At 43.4% G+C, this 8,499-nt stretch overlaps 1 protein-coding gene across 6 annotated transcripts in view; it reads left to right on the top strand.

The window, feature by feature from the left end:
• Window positions 1–965: 965 nt before the first annotated feature.
• The window catches only part of slc7a14a (solute carrier family 7 member 14a), a 210,775-nt gene continuing 203,241 nt past the window's right edge, over window positions 966–8,499 (top strand). For 2 of the 6 annotated variants that reach the window (XM_073041787.1, XM_073041783.1), the window contains exon 1: window positions 1,288–1,430. The gene's annotated coding sequence lies outside the window, so the exon portion shown is untranslated. Of the gene's footprint in view, window positions 993–1,066; window positions 1,088–1,287; window positions 1,431–2,042; window positions 2,081–8,499 lie in introns of those variants that run through there. The other 4 variants (XM_073041784.1, XM_073041786.1, XM_073041788.1 and 1 more) reach the window with 4 other exon arrangements.

The raw sequence follows: 8,499 nt of genomic DNA, 5'->3' as shown, positions 1-8,499 counted from the left end.
CTTGTTTTTGCACAACTGTGAAAAAAGGAGCATCTGATTCACAAATAAAAATTCTCAGTGAAATTGACCAAAATCCCTGATTGTAATACTCATTTATGACAAAGACACACACACACACACAGATATACACACTCAGACACACACACACACACACAGATACACACACAGACACACACAGATATACACACGCAGTCACACACACAGATATACACAGACACACACACATACACACGCACACACAGATACACACACTAACACAGACACACACAGATATACACACGCAGACACACACACACAGATACACACACACAGATATACACAGACATACACACACATACACACGCACACACACAGACACACACACAGACACACATACACACACACACACACACACATCCAGACACACACACAGAAATACACACACACACATACACACACACACATGCACACACACACACACACATACACACGCAGACACACACACAGATACACACACACAGACACACAGATATACACAGACATACACACACATACACACGCACACACACAGACACACACACACACATACAGACACACACACAGACACACAGACACACACACACACACACACACACACACACACATACAGACACACACACAGACACACACACAGCCACACACACATACACACACAGACACACGCACACACTCAGAGACACACACACACACACAGACACAGACACACACACTCACACACAGGCACGCACACACATACACAGACACACACACTCCTAAGGACAACCAAACATCAGAAAGATACAGGCAGGGCAACACACACAAACCACTGGAGGAACTCAGCAGATCAGGCAGCATCTATGGAGGGGATCAAACAGTCGGCATTTCGGACCGGGACCCTAATCGGGACTGGAAAGGAAGGGGGAAAAATTGAAGCCAGAATAAAATGGCGGGGGAAGGGGGAGGTGTACAAACTGGCAAGTGATAGGTGAGACCAGGTGAGTGATGAAAGTGGGTGGGTAAGGGAGGTGATATCATCCTTATTTCCCTGTGAGGTGCAGCAACTGCCGGCTTCAGGATCCCTCAGAGGAAGGTAGGTTGCTGTTGTATCTCGCTCCGAGTCGGTTGACACCTTTGCCAGGGTTTTGGATCGAAGAGGCCGCGGCCCCACTCTCGCTCCGTGCTGTGCTACAGGAGAGCCTCGGGAGACGATACCGTGTGTTTTTTTGTTCTCTCACCTCGATATGCCGGCTGCCCTTTGACGCAGGATTGCTGTTGGATGCGAGAATTAAATAATGAATTTGCGCGATCACGTGAACCCTCCAGTCTGAACACTCGATGCAATGGCGAGATCAGATCGCCTCTCTCAAACTCTGCATCACAGCGACCTGTCTCCAGAAAGGGAGACTTCTCCTGAAATAATTTCTGTGTAAAAGGTGAGTGTCCACGGATTCTGCAAATCATCGCCATTTCGCAGTATTTTTGTCGCATCTGCGGACAGGTAATGCGAAACTTTGTTTATGAAACGATTAAGTGCTGCAGTAAGATACTAAAATATATTAGACAGTGGATGCGGGTGGGGAGTGGATTTATGGAAACACGCTGTTTACGGATTGGAATTTCCTGGTAGATTTTACGCTGCAAGAAATGAATGAGTCTGCAACAAGATCGTGTCGTCATGGGCTCTTTTGCCACGTTACAGCTTTCAGCAGAATGTTGTGGGGTTTCTACAGACACTGGGAAAGACTGGGAGGGGGTTTCGTTAAGGATGAACCAAAGCGATTCGGCAGTTGAACCCACGACTTTGTCCGAAGGAGGGTCCCGGCCCGAAACGTCGATTGTTTATTCCTCTCCATAGGTGCTACCTGACCTGCTGAGTTCCTCCAGCGTTTTGTCTGTGTGTGTTGCTCTGGTCCGTGTGGCGGACAGAGGCATGTCAATATTTCACGGACGTGGCACCCCGGATTTTCTCTGGTCCTGCGAGGGTCACAACCAGAAGCTGCAGAAACTGGAAAATATAAAAGAAGATATAGGATGTGGAAAAACTCCGCGGGTCAGGCCGCAGCTGTGAGATTTGAGGAGTCAGGTCCATGACTATTCATTGTTTTCTGCTTTTTTGTGTGGTTTTAATTTTTATGCGGATACTTAGAATTTAAACACCAGTGGGTATTTAGTGACTTGTTTTGAATACATTTAGTGTTAGGGGACCCTGGACATCAGCGGTGAGCAAGTTCCAAACTGCTCCAGGGGCAACAGCTCCCTACTTGTCTGCGAGGGCCAAGCGCTGTCCCTGGTGCTGAAGCGAGAGCGTTCAGTATTGTTGGCGACAGCGCTGGATCCGTTCATTATAGATTCAAGAGTATTCAATGCATTTTCAGTATATAAGTGTAAAACAGAACGAAATAGTTGCAACCTCTGAGCATAACATAGATTGGTTTTATGCCCACAAAGTGACGCTAGGCACAGGAGTGTCTGTACATAAGGTGACTGACAAAGTAGGGGTGGGTTAGAGACTGGAGTTGTTGATGTTTTGTGTCACCCCCCCCCCCCCCCCGGGATACAGCACAGCGATTCTCTCTGAAGAATGATTCTTTTCATCACCACTGGATTGCTCTATCAACTGAACCGCGGGCTGGTTTCCTTACTGTAACGATGTTTGAAGACTGATCTATCCAATTTCCTGAAGTATGAAGTATATTCACTGAACCCTGCACAGAGCTAATTAACACCCACAAAACCTACTGAGTAACGGCCTAATGTAACCATAGCCACGAACTTTACACCAATATCTTTGCAAGTCTGTATGTGTCACATGATATGTAAAGTGTAGCTGCATACAGAATACCTTCCAGGTAGGCAATTATTAGTTAATTATTTTCGTTTTTGGGCTCTGTTAATGAGCTCTTATAATGCAGAGATATTTGTGTAAGTTCATGACTATGGTTACATTGGACAGTGAAAGCTCGCTCGCTATGCGATTCCGGGACCCCCACTATCCAGACCGTGCTCTCTTCTCACTGTTGCCATCAGGAAGGAGGTACAGGAGCCTCAGGACTCACATCAACAGGTTAAGTAACAGTTATTACCTCTAAGTCATCAGGCTCTTGAAACAGAGGAGGTAATTTCACTCAATTTCACTCTCCCCAACACTGAACTGTTCTCACAACCTATGGACTCACTTTCAACGTCTCTACAACTGATTCTCTCGATATTTATTGTTTATTTATTTAATGTTGTTGTTTCTTTTCGCGTTTTATATTTACACAGTTTGTTGCCTTTTGTACATTGGTTGTTGTCTGTCCTCCTAGGTATGGTCTTTCATTGAATCTGTTGTGTTTCATGTATTTACTGTGAATGATTGAAAGAAAATTATGGTGACATATACGTATGCACTGAGATAATGAATTTACTTTGAAATTTGAATGTTGTTTCCATTCTCTATATGAGTGTCATCCTTTCCTCCCCCACCTTCTTCATCTGGCTCCTTCCCCTGCCCCCTTTCTTACGAGGCCTGATGAACAGTCTGAATCCGAAACATTGACTGCTTATTCCCCTCCATAGATGCTGCCTGACCTGCTGAGCTCTTTCAGCATTTTGTATGTGCCGAGTGGCAAAAGTCCTGTTGGTAATAGAAATATATGTAATGCATTGACTGAATGTAAGAATTTATTTGTGTGCGTTGCTCTGGACTTCCAAAATCTACTGCTTCTCTTGTGTTTATCACTCACTATATTTCAAACATCTCTTAGATGCTTAGTTTTAATATATCAGCCTGTGAACTGAGCACAGATTTCACTAGCAGGAAATAAAGAGGACATCAGAAGTGTACGCTGATATATTCCCTTCTGATTTCCCTATAAATAAGACCATAAGACATTGGAGCAGAATTAGGCCATTCAGCACATCGAATCTGCTCTGCCATCCCATTATGGCTGATTTATTAGCCCTCTCAACTCCATTCTCCTGTTTTCTCCATGTAACCTTTAATATCCTGAACTCATCAACCTATGCTTTAAATATACCTGATGATGGCCTCCACAGATTCACCATCATCTAGCTAAAGAAATCCCTTCTGTAATGGCACATCCTTCTATTCTGAGACTGTGCTCTCTGATGCTAGACTCCCTTACTAGAGGAAACATCCTCTCCATGTCCACACCATCTAGGTCTTTCAATATTTCAATAGGTTTCAATAAGATCCCCCCCCCCCCCGATCCTTCTAAACTCCAGTGGGTACAAGTCCAGAGCCGACAAGTGGTTTCATATATTAATATATTCATTCCCATCATCATTTTTCATGAACCTCTTCTGTACACTCTCTAATGCTAGGACATCTGTTCTTTGATAAACGGCTCAAAGCTGCTCACCATATTAGAAGTGCAGTCTGACCAACGCTTTACAAAGCATTCCACCCTTGCTTTTATATTCTTGCGTACTGAACAGATTCAGACTGCCTACACACGGCTGGTATCTCTTTGATTTAAACACCTCCTGCAAGCTTCACAAATGCTGTTCTTACAGTGCTCAAATCTGCAAGGATCCCTGAATATGTTACATTATTAAACTGCTGTCTTCAGATCGTTTCCGATTTATCTCCAACAGTTATTGCAGAAATACTCTCCTTTAAGTATGTATATACTCAGCGGCCACTTTATAAGGTACACCTGTACACCTGCTTGTTAATGCAAATATCTGATCATCCAATCATGTGGTAGCAAGTCAAAACATAAAAGCATGCAGACATGGTCAGTAGATTTGGTTGTTGTTTAGTCCATACATCAGAATGGAAAAGAAATATGATCTAAGTGTCTTTGAATGTGGACTCATTGTTGCTGCCAGATGGGGTGGTTTGAGTATCTCAGAAACTTCTGATCTTCTGGGATTTTCATGCACAACAGTCTCTAGAGTTTACAGAAAATTGTGCAAAAGTAAAAAAAAAAATCCAATGAGTGGCAATTCTGTGGGCAAAAATGCCTTATTAAGGAGAGAGGTCAGAGGAGAATGGCCAGACAGTAAGGGCAGCAGGTCAATGGAATCTCTTATTCTGTTTACATTGCCTCTCATAGGAGTGTATGTACATAGTGAGGTGGTGTTTATTGAAGGATACAGCATGGAATGGGCCTTTCCAGACCTTCAAGCAGCACCATACTGCAACCCCAATTTAACCATAGCCTAATCACAAGACAGTTACAATGAGCAGTAATCTACTAATTGGTACCTCTCTGGATTGTTGGAGGAAATCCATGCTTTCCATGGGGAAGACATATAGAGGCTCCGTAGAGAGGATGCCAGAACTGAACTCCCAACTTTGATGGCCTGAGCTGTAATAGTGTCATGCTAACTGCTATACTATTTTGGTTGTGGGCATGGATTGGGATGTGGAGATGGTACACAGGTCATAATCATGATCTTCAGCATACTTTCCAATTGGCCAGATTAGACAAAGCAGTCAGTCTTCTCCTTCCCATCATTTCTATGTCTGGGAGCTTATCTTTCAACAGTTAAATGTATAAAATGTCATGGGAGTAACCCATCGCAACCGACAACATGAAGGATATTGCAGCTGGAATTTCAGATCACTACAAAGTCTCAAAACTAACTTTATCTCATCCCTGATGTATTGTGGAGATCATTCTACTGGTTGCATCACCGTCTGGTATGGAAGGGCCACCGCACAGGACCAGAAAAAGCTGTGGAAAGTTGTAAACTCAGCCAGCTTCATCATGGGCACTAGCTTCTCCAGCACTGAGAACATCTTCAAAATGCAAGGTCTCATGAAGACAGCATCCATCATTAAGGATCCTCATCACTCAGGACTTGCCTGCCCTCTTTTCATTGCTACCATCATGGAGGAGGTACAGGAGCCTGAAGACACACTCAAAATTTCAGGAACATCCTCTTTCCCTTTGCCATCAGATTTCTGAGTGGACAATGAGTGAACACTATCTCACTACTTTTTTTTCTCCCTTTTTGCACTACTTATTTAGTTTATTTTTAATGCATACTTATTACTGTAATTAATATTTTTATTAGGCATTGCAATGTTCTACTGCTACAAAGCAACAATTTCATGACATGTGCCAATGATATTAAACCTGATTCTGTCTTTCCTTCATGATGACACTTTTGTAGGTCAAATGTAAAGAGACAGTACACTGTTAACAGCAAGACCATTAACAGTGTTGATGAGCAGAGGGATCTTGGGGTCCAAGTTTATAGCTCCCTGGAAATTGCCACACAGATTGATAGGGTGGTTAAGAAGGCATATGACATGTCTGCCTTTATTTGTTGAGGCACTAAGTTCAAACATCAGGAAGTTATGTTGCTGCTTTATGAAACTCTGGTTGTCACTTCTGGAGTATTGCATACAGTTCTGGTTGCCCTATTAGAGGAAGGATGTTGTGCCTTTGGAGAGGGTACAGAAGAGATTTACCAGGATGCTGCCTGGATTAGAGGGCATGTGCTATTATGAGAGGTTGGACAAACTTGGGTTGTTTTCTCTGGAGTGGTGGACCTGAGGGGAGATCTGATAGAGGTTTATAAGATTACTTGAGGCATGGATAAAGTAGTCAGACATTATCTTTCTCCCCAGGGTTGAAATATCTAATACCAGAGGCTATGCACTTAAGGTGACAGGGAGTAATTTTAAAGGAGGTGTGAGGGGCAAATTGCTTTTTACGCAGAGAGTGGTGGGTGCCTGGAATGTGCTGCCTGTGGTGGTGGTACATTAGGGACTTTTAAGAGATGTTTAGGCAGATGAATGTGAGGAAAATGGAAGGATATGGACATTGTGTAGGCAGAAGAGATTAGATTAGATGACTGCAAGATTGATTACTAATTTAATTGGTCTGGCACAACACTGTAGGCTGAAGAGCTTGTTCCTGTGCTGTACTTTTCCATGTTTCATTCCGCTGGCATATTTTCTTCTGGTGTATAGAAATTTCACGATGTTGCTCATAATGTTGGAGTCTTTTGTTAAAGACGATTAGCACATGGTCAATACTGACACTCATATATGTGTTGATTCAACTTTACCTGATCTGTTAGCCCAGTCCATCACGAATAAAGCCACTGAGCACATCTACACAGAGCATCGTCACAGGAAAGCAGCATCCATGATCGAGGATCCCCCATCATCCAGGCCGTGCTTTCTTCTCGCTGCTGCCATCAGGAAGAAGTACAGGGGCCTCAGGACCCACACCACCTGATTCAGGAACAGTTATTACCCGTCAAACATCAGGGAGGAGGTACAGGAGCCTCAGGATCCACATCACCTGATTCAGGAACAGTTATTACCCCTCAACCATCAGGCTCTTGAACCAAACCCAACTTCACTCACCCCAACACCGAACAGTTTCCACAACCTATGGACTCACTTTAAGGAGCTCTTCATCTCATGTTCTCAATACTTATTGCTTTTTTGTGTAGTATTATTGTTCTCTTTGTTTTATTTCTTCTTTCCATTTGCACAGTTTTGCGCAATGTCCACCCTGTTATGTATGGTCTTTCATTGATTCTATTATGTTTCTTAGATTTACTGAGTACGTCTGCACAAAAACAAATCTCAGAGTTGTATATAGTGACAGATCTGTACTTTGATAATAAATTTACTTTGAACTTTGATATTGGACGATGGGAGAATTGCAATTAGGATACATTCCTGACATAATTCAGGGAAAGTAATGGCTGGAACAGCTCAAAGCGGTTTGACTCCTGCAGAGTCGTCTCATGACTGAGATGAATAGTCTCTAATAGTTACAATCATCTTCCTTCGTGCTACGTCTGATTGAAGCCATTAGAATCATAGAACCATACAGCATGGAGACAGGCCTTGGCCCAACTTGTCCATTCTGACCACAACATCTTCCCTGGGAATCTCAATTCCCTGCATTTGGCCCATAATCCTCCATGTACTTATCCAAATGCCTCTTGAAAGTTCCAATTGTACCCACATCCTCTGGTAACTCATTCCAGGTCCTCACTACCCTCTGTGTAAAGAGGTTACCTCTCATTTCTCTTTTAAACCATTCCCCTCTTATTTTTAATCTGTGGCCTCTAGTTTTCGATTCACCAATCCTGGGGGAAAAGCTGTGACTACCTTATCCATACCCGTCTTCTATGAAGTTACTCATCATTCTCCTGCTCTCGAGGGAATAAGGATCCAATGTGGTCAAGTTCTCCCTATAACTCAGGCCTAATTCAGCCAGGTTCTTGACGGTTGTTATAGCTGGGTGTGGTAGTGGGGAGAAACTCCCACTACCTATTAAATGCTGTCAATGACATGCATCTGAACTAGCCTCTGACAGCCAAGTTCAGTTCCTGGCCTTCATGTGTGGCTTAGGTTTTAAGTCTAGCGGCCCTGTTTCTACTGACTGGAGAAGGGGCAAAGGTGAAATACTGGTGCCCTAAAACCAGTTGCTTCAGGCAGATGAGGCTCGACAGGCACAGTTGGCAGCTCATCTCTGAGAAGGAAAACTTTGATCTCAAATCTCTGCTGCCTTATGG

Source organism: Hemitrygon akajei, chromosome 3, assembly GCF_048418815.1.
Source record: "Hemitrygon akajei chromosome 3, sHemAka1.3, whole genome shotgun sequence".
Lineage (NCBI taxonomy): Eukaryota > Metazoa > Chordata > Chondrichthyes > Myliobatiformes > Dasyatidae > Hemitrygon > Hemitrygon akajei.
This window is presented reverse-complemented; position numbering and strand designations above follow the sequence as displayed.